This window comes from Chelon labrosus (assembly GCF_963514085.1).
Source record: "Chelon labrosus genome assembly, chromosome: 22".
Lineage (NCBI taxonomy): Eukaryota > Metazoa > Chordata > Actinopteri > Mugiliformes > Mugilidae > Chelon > Chelon labrosus.
The window spans coordinates 10,772,502-10,784,579 of NC_140355.1; the positions used below are offsets into that span (position 1 = coordinate 10,772,502).

The 12,078-nt window shown below is 43.1% G+C and overlaps 1 protein-coding gene across 1 annotated transcript in view; it reads left to right on the forward strand.

Annotated features, from left to right (window-relative positions):
• Window positions 1-1,377: 1,377 nt before the first annotated feature.
• Window positions 1,378-12,078, forward strand: part of strbp (spermatid perinuclear RNA binding protein) — a 70,462-nt gene continuing 59,761 nt past the window's right edge. Inside the window, exon 1 of the mRNA XM_084572017.1 lies at window positions 1,378-2,317. The gene's annotated coding sequence lies outside the window, so the exon portion shown is untranslated. The remainder of the gene's footprint in view (window positions 2,318-12,078) is intronic.

Genomic DNA, 12,078 nt, shown 5'->3' on the forward strand with positions numbered 1-12,078 from the left:
TATTATCGCTGCTGCATTTAGTGTGAAGTGCTGTTTTGGGGATGCATTCGATGCTTACGGGTGCACAGCCTATTGGTCATTCAAAAGAGGGAAAAGGAAATCAACTGAAAGATGTCTAACAAGAAGTGAATGTTGTTAAATGAGCAGGAAATGACTCCATCTGCCCATCTATGGTTTTATCACAATGTGCAACAGCAGCAACAAGCCTGGAGACTGAATAGTGTATCTTTGTAGTGTTATGCAGGTGATTGGGCTATGAAAATTACTTTAAATAAAATAAATAAATAAAAGAGAGGGATTTATGTTATCAGGTTTATCTCACACCGATCTGTTATCTCCTGTCTTGCCCCCCCCCAACCCCTCCCGTCCTGCACCGCTGCACCGCTCACCGTACAGGTGCGAGCGAGCAGCAGCCCCAGCGCCGCTCCGCCAATTAGGAGCACCGAGCGTGGCCACGTGAACAAATCCCGTCGTCTAAATTCCCGTTCAGCGGCGAGCAGCTCGGAGTGAGCGGCAGCCCCGAAAGCCACACCGTGTGGGAAGTAATAGCGGCAGACTGAACGGGAGCGGTGCGCAGGTAAATCGCTCTCTTTTCTCCTGGCTTGACACTTTCTTTTTCTTTCTTTCTTTCTGCCTCCACCCTTTCTTCTTCTCACCGGCTCGTTCACGCATGCGGCAGGTTCAGACGCGGGGCTCCGGGACAGCTCCGTTTTTTTGGATTAAAACGTGGATGACTCCCCTGCCCTCCTCCGATCCGCGGACAGGACAAACAGCATCACAGGCTGGTCGCTCTGCACCGTCTGCGCATTGAAACGCACCCCTCCCCTCCCTTCCTCCCACTCTCCCTCCCTCCAGCCTTTCCCCTCTTTCCTCTTTCCCCCTCTTGTCTCACACGAGGCTATTGATAGTTGACAGAAGCCTCGTAATCCCCGGCTGATCTGTCTGACCGGCCGCAGCCGTTTTCGCAACAAGAATGTTGATTGAACTTTATTCTGCTCGAGATTTGTTTTAATTGGTGGCGCATAGATTTGGACACCGTACGGGGGCGCGTCAGAGGCGTTCGCTGCTGCATGCAGCCAGGGGAGCAGAGGCAAGCTTTTTATTGCTGAATTATTTATAAGACTGTCTGGGAGAGAGTAATGCTTCTCTCAGATGAGCAGAGAGTCCGGGTGATACAAGCTGCTCCTGTGCTCTTTCTAATCCTGATTTGCCCATTTGCCTTCGCATTGTTTTCGCAAAGAAAGTCACATGCGGTGCTGAAAAATCTGTTCGACTTTACGGTAATCGACTAACTGTCACTAAACAAGCATGTGCTGTTATTGTTGTTGTCTTGCATTTGAAAAAAATACATATTAATTTGATTAATAGCCACCTCTGATCTGATTGTACTCTTTCACACCACTTGATTTTTGATTGATTTTTGTTAATCGGACGAAACAGACATTGTGATATGTCACCGGTGATTTTGGGAACACATCAGGGACTCATTATTTACTATATGTTGAGATATTGCAGCCTTGATTTGAACGATTAATGGATGAATCGGACAAATGATGACAGACTAATTGCATTAACTATAGCCTATTGCCTAAATAAGATACCGCAGATAAGCAGTTTGTTTACATCACCTTACACTCCCAGCTGTAAGTACACTCCTTAGGTGCACTAGTGAAAATGAATGCACTCTTATGCATTCTGTTATAGTGTTCAATCTGTGTTGAAACAGCAACGGAAAGGTTGTAATTCAACTGTATGATCATTTGAGAGGAAGTAGTTTGAGGACTGAATTAAATATAAACTGTTATTTAGGCTATAGCCCACTGACTAAAATGGGGTTTGCAGAAAAAAAAATGAGGGTGCAACACGATATATCCTACTACATTCATTTTTACTTGTGTACCTGATGAACTGTAAAGTGGGTACATGAATGCAGCACTTGTGCACTTGTCCTTTTGCAGCCCTTAGTCCGTACACTGCCTTACTCCACCGGAATGGGTCGGCTCCGTCCGCGCATGCGCAGTCCCTCCATTCATCTCTAGGGATTTCTCTCTCTCTCTCTCTCTCTCTCGCTCGCGCTCTCTCTTGTCTCGTGCGAGACAGGAGACACCAGCAGGCGGCTCTGGGCTCGCGCTCGCTGCCCCGGTTGTCAAGGCGCTCACAGTCTGTGACTTCTCCTCGTTGCGGCCGGACGCTGACAGCTCAGATCAGATCGGCTCTCTCCTTTCTCTCGGATTCGGCGATTTTCCTCCCCGCTTTGTTTGGATTTTCTATGTTTCGGTGTCAGTGACGGAGTCCCGAGCAGCTAACGGCCAACACCGTAAGTTGGTTGATATTTTCTCTCAGGCTGTGTTTCCCCCACTCTTGTATTTAATGGAGGCTTTTGCATGAATGGTCAGCGTCTCATCCCGAGGGGGAGACGCATAGTAGCAAGAGTTTTCTTTGTCACACAGTCGCGGGTGGTTGAAAGTTTAGCAACATTAAAGCAGCTTTTTAAGCTGTTTATTGTTTATTTTTGCTTTCGCTTCGGATAAAAAAAAAAAGAAGAAAGAGATAAAAGAAAAGAGGAACCGTGCACGTGGTGGACTTTACTAATTTTGTGAGTCCACGGTGTTGTCAGTCATTGTTTGGGGAATGTGTTTTGTTGTCGAACTGAATTACGCTCCGAAGTAATCACCGAGGAAAGCAGAGGTGGCGGTTTGTAGCTCATCTTAGATAGCAGGTGTCTGATAACCCACTTCCGCACTATGAACACGGTGACTTATCTATCAGCAGTACTGAGGACTTATTTAGTCTTATTTATTTTTTTTTTTTCCAATTCATGCTAATACAAATGTGGCAAGTATTTATATCCGCTCTTTTATTGTTTGCTTGAGAGTCTGCTTGTTTGTTTTTCCGTTCCCCTTAGCGCCGTTTTAGGGAACCAAAACTACCTTATTGAAAGTCAGTGGTTCATCATCGAGGTTTGACGTTACCCTCTCTATTTTATACGCGCGTGCACGTGTGCGTGCGAATGTGAAGAAGAAATGCTGAACTGCCGTCTCTTCTTGCTGAACCAGCTTGTTGGCATACCTAAACCCGTGCTATGAACGCACACCTTTTTCTTTTCTTTTCCGTTTCTTTTTACAATAACAAAACAAGCTGGCTTCACACCTACCACACACAGTGTTATGCAAAAGTGCAACTTCCACCATGTCAAGTTGACGCCCGGACAGTGCCCTTCTGCTTTGACTGGCTGCCTAATTGAGCTGTATTTGCTCTGCTGCGGCGGCCCACTGGTTCTCATTGGTTCGTGCTGGTTTATCGCTGCCTTTGTGCCCGGTGGTCGCCAGGCTTGACTAATGGCCTGTTGCCTTTAGGTTATTTTTGTGTGCTCCACCCTGCTCCACCCTGTCTCGTGTGCAGGAGCTGCCCCTCCCGACGCGCCCAGTCACACCTGCCCCAGTTAGGTGAAAATGTAGGGTGCCTTTGTTTCAGTTCCCTTGCTCTTGCTTCGCTAGCCTAGATATAGTTGATTTATTGAGTGGAAACACAGACCTCTTTAGTTGTTGCCTGTTACTGTCGCACAATGTTCTGCTTGTGCTTCATACAGCGGACTTTGTGAGTGCACTGGGGAGAGGGAGCGATGGGGTTATTACAATCTTACTTTTGGTGTGTTTGGTTCTTCATCTGTATGTATTTTTGTCAATGAAGTGCAAATGTTCAGTGGTGGCCTATAAATGAGCAGAGAGGGTGTGTGTGTGTATATTGTACCTGTATACTTGACTGAGCACCTTCACAGGCTCTTTCCCATGAGCACTGATGTGACAGAGAACTCTCAATCAGTTTTGACGAGGCAAAAAGGATGAGAAGGATGGAGAGAGGGAGCTGGTACTATATGGGCACTATACACAATCTGTCCTTGTCTGCTCCAGTTGCTCTTTCTTTCTTGGTATAAAAAAGGTATATGGTAAATCTTTTTTTTTTTTTTAATCTTTCCTCTGGTCCAATCTTTGACATTCCTTTCAGCTCACCATTGTTTATTTTTCATTGACTTACGTAATTCACTTTCCTCATTCTGTCCTCTTCTTTTCTGATTTTCTTTCATCTCCTATTTCTTTCAAAATTCCTTTCATCATTTTGGATGATGAAAGGAAGATAAAACATAGATTTCAATCTGTGTCTCTGGACTTAGGCTTACCTCAGTTATCATTATCGCTAAAGTAGATCTTGCACACACCTGAATTGAGGAGGGTTCAAACAATATATTCACAACGTATTTCCACTGACTTTGTTCTATCTTGTATAAATCCCAAACTGATCGGGTTTAGAGGCAGTTTTCGATATAAAGTAGGACCATTCAGTATTTAGCCTTTGCTGTTTGATTTTCCTGGTATTTGGCAGGTGATTGAAGCGCACCCAGTGGATTTGGATTGCTTCAATGGATTTGAAATGGATTTAATTTCCACTAATGGAACTTACTGTACTTGGGGCCAGATACTGAGATTAAGGACACATAGAGAACTGGCGACACTAGGCACTCTGAGCATGCACAACAAATACAAACACAGACACTGCAGGGCGACAATTTAATATCAGCCACAAACCAGAAAAGCATGGCTTTGTCAGGTACATTAATATAGTCCACACACTCTGTAAACAGTCACCATTTTCTTTGTTTCCAAGACAAGCCCAGTATGTTTTGCTCATAAAATCAGAAATGACAGATTAGTTTAGAGTACACCCGCGGTTGTGATGAGTAATAGAACAAGTCCCCAAAAAATGTTCAGTGGGATGAAAAGAGGAAACTCCAGGGAGAGTAACAGTTTCATTTTAAAGATTAAAACATCTGGTCTGTGTTTTGTTCTCTCTTGTTTGCCCCTTCTCCTTCTATGTGTGCTGTCACCTCTATGGTTTATCTCCTTGTGTCTGTTTTATGTATGCCTTGGTTCTGGTTTGCCTTATGTTATGTTCTCGGTTTAAACAGTTTAGAGTCTCTGTAACACAAACTCAGTAGCAGAGGAGAGACAGTACTGTCACGGGATGTCTCGCTTCTTGCCGCTGCCTCTGCAGCGTGCAGTATTGGTGGCCGGTGCCTATCAGTGAAAAAGGAGTCTGCCCACCAGTTCTCAGATTCTAGCATACAGCAGCACATTTAGAGTCTCATCTGGCAAGGAAATGTAGCACTAATCCAATAGGCTAGAGCTTTAGTAAAAGCTTTCCTAATTGGCTGATATGGAAACTGGCTGCTGAGGTTCCAGTAAGCACAACAGGGAGTTGGGGAGAGTCCCAGTGGTGCTGTGGTGCAGGAGAGACTTTGCAAAGGGCAGATAGCGAGAGAGTGCTGCTGCTGTTTTGAATATGCCCACACATGCAGGACCCATCTGACTCCGATCCATCCAGCTGACCATTATCAGATTTTCAGCTGTGTTGTTTTGCCATGCACATGCAGACACACGCTCCTCCTGCATTTCATCTGCAGGAAGAAGAATGGCTTTAGTCAGACAAACATGTTTGGTAGAGCGATATCTTCCCAACTGGCAACGGAACAAAGCCACCAACACAGGAATATTGACTATGTGTCTTACAAAAGGAAGAATGGTTCTTCATAGAAAAAAAAAAAAAATGGTGCTGCTGCTAACAGCCATCGCAGCCATTCCTGTTTCCTTTCACCTCGGTGTGGAATCCAGGAATAGGTCAGAGTGACAGAGGCGCAAGATGCGAGCGAGGGAGAGAAAGGGGGAGACAAAACCGAGAGACGGAGGAACAAAGAAAGACAGTCGGGCAGAGAGTGCGAGGGATGGCCATGTAAGGTTTCCTGCACCACAGCTTGCACCACTCCACACAAACACTGAACCTGAAACTGTTTGGGGATTGATTCTTAAAGTCACTGTTAACTTGAACTTTGCCTTTGTGTGGCCGCCATACAAAGAAACAAAGGCAGCCTTCAGGGCAAGATGTGTTGGGGAACCTACACAATTAGTGGTTTTCCAAAGACGTTGCTTGTTTTGTTTGGCTTCTGATTTTCAAATATTCAAACAGGATACTACTATGAATGAGGAACTGATTGTCCATAAAGACCTGATATTTCAAGTAATACATTGGAAACAGGTTTTTGTTTACTAGTTACAGTAGCTATCCGTGAAATGAATTTTGCTCAAGCAGTCTCTGGTCTTCAGATTGAAATGAATCTTTTTTACACTGACAGCGTAAGCAACGTAATCCTAAATGTTTCCATATCAGTGCACATAAAAAAAAAAAAAACAGACTTCAAAACAGAGACATAAATGTCACACACGTTCCCACATGATTACAAACTCTCACCATGTCCAAGACATGTATAGCCTTGTCTTTGGACAAAATCTGAGATGTCGTGACGCTCTGCCATTTGAGAAACACTGTGTTGTCTCGTTGAGTCAAGGAGTATATAAACAAGGAGGCTTTCGGAAGTCCACTCTTTGCATATTTACTTGCTGATGAGATCATAGATGTACCATGAAAGAGATTATGGTGGTAAATGTGGGTTAGGGAAATTAAGAACTTAAGGTCTTTTTATTCAATTAGTGGGTTTGTTAAAGTGCATTAACTCATCACTTACTTTTACAGCCCTTATGCATCATTTACAGAATGAGGATACCATATATTCAAGATTATTAATGAGGCAACAAAGTAAAGGCAATAGACGGTGACCACGGTAATAAGATCAACCAGAGAGGACACTATGATTAGGTGTTACAGCTGAGGACAGCTCCAGAGCAAACCAAATATTATTCTTTGTGAATAGAATAGTCTCTCAAACAAGGGATCGAATGAGTAGTAAAAAAAAAATATGAATGGACTATTATAATGATCCAAATGTACAAATACACATACTAAAGGAGTGAATGGATGGGGTAAAGAGAAAGTCTCCGGTTTGACAGTGTGATATGGGGGGCCAGCTGCTCCATCACTCACTGTCTGCTCTCCCTTACGACACAGTTGCTCACTCACACGTGCACACACCGGCCAGCAGCAGCCAGCAACACCCATAGCGTACACATGTTGCTAACCCATTTACACAGACCCCAGCCGAGCTCTTTCACTGTTTCATATCCTCCCTCACTCACTGAAGTATGCGCACACATCCATGCCCATGCACACACACCCCCCGCACACACACACGCACCCATGCGCGCACAACTACAGAACACACTACCCTCCCCTATCTCTTTCCTCTCATGTCCCAGCTCTGCTTACTGTGTCAAAAAGAGCTTAGATCAGGGAAACCATAGCTTGCCCTCATTCTGGCTTCCAGGAAGATAGAGCTATTTATTCAAACCAAGCAGACCATGTTTGGGGGAAGGCTGGAAAGGTCCCAGTTGAAATCCCAATATGGTTCAAAAATTTGGTCTAATCAGCTCAGTGTTTAAGTGCCATAGAGCAAGGCACTTGCATCTAATTGCTCAATCAAGCAGCAGAAGACCAGGTATACTGGGATACGCTCAAAACTGGGTACTAGCGCTTGACAAATGATTATATCTGCGATCATTTAGTCTGATTACTTTTTTTTAGGATTATTTTATTAATGCTGTGGTCTAGGAAATTAAAATAAAGCCTGAATAATACATTTTACACTTCACGGAGCAACATTTTTGATGTGTCATGTTGTACAAAATTCCTATATTTTTTTGTTTGCTTTTAAAGATTCTTTTGCAAACTTTGTTCCTTTTTGTCTCATGAACTAACAGTGATACCAAAACGATATTATTTGCTGTTAATACAGACAACACACAAATCTAAATGTGACCTGTATTCGAGCTTCCTCCATCACCAAGTCATTAACTCTCTTATTCATACATTAGCCTGACTATTTGAATGTCACTGGCTAACCTCATCAACATCAAACACGAAAGATACTGCCACTTCTTTTTGCGGGTTTATAGCTGCCTGATCGTGGTAGCCTAAAAGAATGAAACACCCTCCTTGACACCATTTTCCTTTGCCTTTGTCTCCGTCAAATCCAAAAATAACAGTAAAGAAGACTGAAAGTTATAACGGAGACAGGTTGGATTGAGGATGATGAAAAGGTGTTAGAATTTGCTCTTTTGACTGTCACAGGAATCAAACATTGTCTGAACCTGTGTGAGGTCAGGACGTGGTAAATCAGAGTGTGTCTCGTTGTTCGCTGAGCTTTAAATAAAAAATTAAATAAAAGTCTGTGCTATATATATATATATAAATATAGTACTTTCAGGCTTATTCATTGAAGGTGTGCGGGATCTGGAACCTCGTCAAAAGGAGCGACAAGCCTGCCGCGATTTGACCGATTTAGAGCACGTATTTGTGCCGCTGTGTGAGAGGGGAAGAAGTGATGGGACCACTTTTAAGTTCTGCATCGCTCTTGTAGACAACCCAGTCAATAGATGGTACAAAGAGAGCGTCAACTACATCTGAATTGCTTTTAGAGAAATGAAAGAAAATTATAGCTCAGTTATAAAAAAAAAAAGAGCTGTTGTGATATGTCTGCTTGGTGAATACATGTGCGTGCCTGCGAGCAATATTTTCTCTGTCTACCACAATGACCCACTGACCGGTGTTAGCAGATTAATTGCTGCTTTCATGTTAAGCTGTGGCGTATCACCCCGTAATTGGTAATGGAGATTATCAGTGAGATGCTGTGTGGGGCAGATTTCCGTGTCTGGCTAGATTGTTTATCTAATAAAGTGGGATTTAAGGGGTTCTAGTCCCTATCTTTTTCACACACGGCAGACCACGCTGGCACACATGCAAGGATCAAAACCGAATGCAGGATCTCTGTAGAGCTGCTGCTTATTGACAAACTAATATTGCATATTACAATGCCTGCAGTTCTCAGGTAGTAGCTAATTGACTTTACATCGACCTTCTTTAATGATGTGAAACTTCTTGCAAAACTTGGTGGCAAAAATGTTGACACTAAATGGATATGATTGTTATGTATGCAATTTAATGAAGCCTGGAACCTAAAGTATTGCTCCAATGTGTACATGCACACTTGACTTATGTGCCTGAGGGGTGCTGAGCTGTATCCAACCATGTTTTTTTTGTGGCTGCTGAGAGGCTCAGGATAAAAAGCAGAGGATGCAGCCGAACAGCGCACTCGTCCAGGCACACTCGCACACGCTTGCGAGCAGACATGCAGCACTTGCCGCGAAGCATCACCATATTTCTCCTGAGATCTTTTCATCGTCTCACTCCAGCACACACATCAGCCTGGCTTGCGTACGCGCAGCCACCGTTCAGCCAGCTGCCTTTGTGCACGTATGTGTGTGTGTGTGTGTGTGTGAAAGCAAAAGAAGGGACAGGATAGCAAAAGATGTGTATATGTGCAAAAATCTATTTGTATTTGCTGGAATCGATAAACCATCTCGCTGCCTGTTTGTTCTGTCTGTCTAAAGTGTTTGGTGTCACAAAATAATTCATCCTCATTTCTGGCTTCTGCGGCAGCATACAACTTGTTCTCTTTCGTGTGCTGTGAAGTTAACTTGACAGTCAGAAGGTTTACACTTTCTTCTTAGAAGTAATATCCACCTTTAGGGCTTTAAATCTGTCACGAGGTTGGAGTGTTTTTTTTTTTTTTTTTAATTGATGCTGATTTCTATTTTTAGTCTTCGCATTTTAAGCTCTCAGTTTCCCACATTCTTTTACTGCGATGTCCGTTTGGATGTGTCTCAAACATTTTGTGTGTAGGTGGTGAGAGTTAGAACTACATGAACACAATATTACTACAAAAATAAATAATAATAATAATAATAATAATACTCGGAAATTAAGCTTTGTAGAGTAGTGTTGTGACTGCACTCACACCAACGTCCTAACTATAGGCAGGCTACTGTTGGATGCGTCTTACATTGGAATAAAGAAATGCTATATGCTAGACATTTCACCCCAGCTCATTACAGCTACAGTCTGACAACTCCACCACAACTCGTAACAAACAGCCTCTCTCACCACCCTCAAACTCAGAAAAAAACACACGTTAGCTCTTGCAAGCGCATGTGAAGCTGACCTGACTGACAGGTGAAACTCATTTGTGGATTCAGTGGGTGGGCAAAAACCATAATCAAATGTTTTGTTTCCATGCACATATGTTCTATAGCAAACAAACATCACAGCCTATACGGCACTAGTCACACCAGTCACGTACGGTACTGCAAGCTGCAGCAAGTGTGGTTATGACACTGTGGTTATGAAGTGGGCACCTTCTCAAGAAGACTTGAATGCTGTTTACCAGCATCCCTTCAACACCCCTCTTCTGTTTGGTCGCAAGAGACCAAAAGGCACGCTGCGCAGATATCGTGTCACGATCTTGGTAAAATGAGATTCTTTTGGCAGGAAGTTGCAAAGCCTGAGAACTAAAGGCTCAGTCACCTTCTGTTACCAGCTCAGTCTGAAGAACAAGCGCCCAGCCTCCGCTAAGAGGACCAGACAGTGCCTCGGCTTATGAGGGATAAAAAAGAAGTCTGATATGTCATCGTGGGGCTTTACAGTTATCAGTAAATTTAAGATTAAATCTAAAAAAAAAAAAAAAAAAAGCAGCCACTGCGGAGCTTTTATTGCTGCTGAAGTTTAAATGAGCTGTAAGTGGAAATGATAACAGCGCCACTACCACAATAGTGACTCCTTTAATCCAAGAAAATGTGCCTTGTTGATGTTTATGAAAAAGATGCCGTCTCTGCCCAAAGTCATATAATATACTGTATTGAGGTTTTAACGGATATGGGCTTTCCCTTGTGGTTTGCGTTACTAAGAGTGATGTAATGATACACACTGTGACTTGTATCATCTGCAGCCGCTGCTGGCAAGTCCACATAAACTGGTCTATGTTGTTAGTTTGGGCATTACTTCCTCTGTTTTTTTTTTTTTCCAAACTTTGATCTGGTCTGTTGATCTGTATAGAACTTTGTAGTATATTAAGTTTTGTTGGGGGTGTTTGCTCTCCATGGTGCTGAATATATCAGTTTCGTTGAGAAGAGCGAAATGATTGTTTTTTTTATTGCTTTTGCTGCTTGATATCTTAGAACTACTTTTATGTGACTGGAGCCCCTGCACAGCTGGATTTCTGCCCGTGGCTACGAGCTTTAACGCATCCGAGTGTCTTGTAGAACGATTGGTCATGTTTTGGTAATTTTTAAAAATGTTCCATCATCTTGTGCAGCAGTATTGTTTCTGTCGGTGATGCTTATCCTTACTGTTAGTGTCTTTTAGTGAGGGTATGTCACTGTAGTATGGCTCTGCACTAAATTAAGCGCCTCTTGGACCAGCCACTCACAATGCTGGATCACGTGTGTGCTGGCTTTTTGGTTGTGCGCCGACTACATTTGAATATTAATCTGACAACATCAGTGATCATTTATTAAATCCCTGTTCATTTATTTAGAAAGGGATGTTAATAAAGGATGTGTCACAGGAGAAAATGCTTCAAGGGATGTTTTGATGAAAGGGTTCAACTTCTTTGGAACAGCTATTAGTATTGTGTGACAGTTTGTTTGTAATTTGGGATATAGTTATTTCAAGTTATTTGCGCTGTTATTTAATGGTGTCTAGTCACGGAACAACAAAACACAACTTCACCAACTCGTAAAATGATATGCCTTGACATTGAACCAACATTTCGTATTATGCAAAGGGGAAATTGAGGAGCTGGTTTACCGTAAACGAGAGGAAAAAAAAATTGATGACACAGGTGGATGCTGCATTGAGCCGGAAAGCCATACCAGGTATTATTTCCTCTGTATTGCACCACCGTCCGCAGTTTTATGATGGCAAAAAGATGCAGATCGCAACACAGGGCCTGCGAACGACTTTCAGTGGGTGTCAGGGGTAAAGGCAAAATTCCAAGTGTGGAAATGGATCCTCTGAAGTACTTTCTCTCGCCGGGCAGAGCTGTGCACCCATCAAGACTGCTGGAAACATCTCCTTTGAGACCTGTCTGTTTGATGCCAAGAAGCGAGGCGCGTTACTGCCAGTTGTAATGGACCAACGCAAACAACCAGCAAAACTTGAGAGGCGTGTGGTTTTTTCTAAATGGAATTAAACCTCATGAGAACGAGATCTGCTCTGACACTTTGAGTTGGAAGGCGT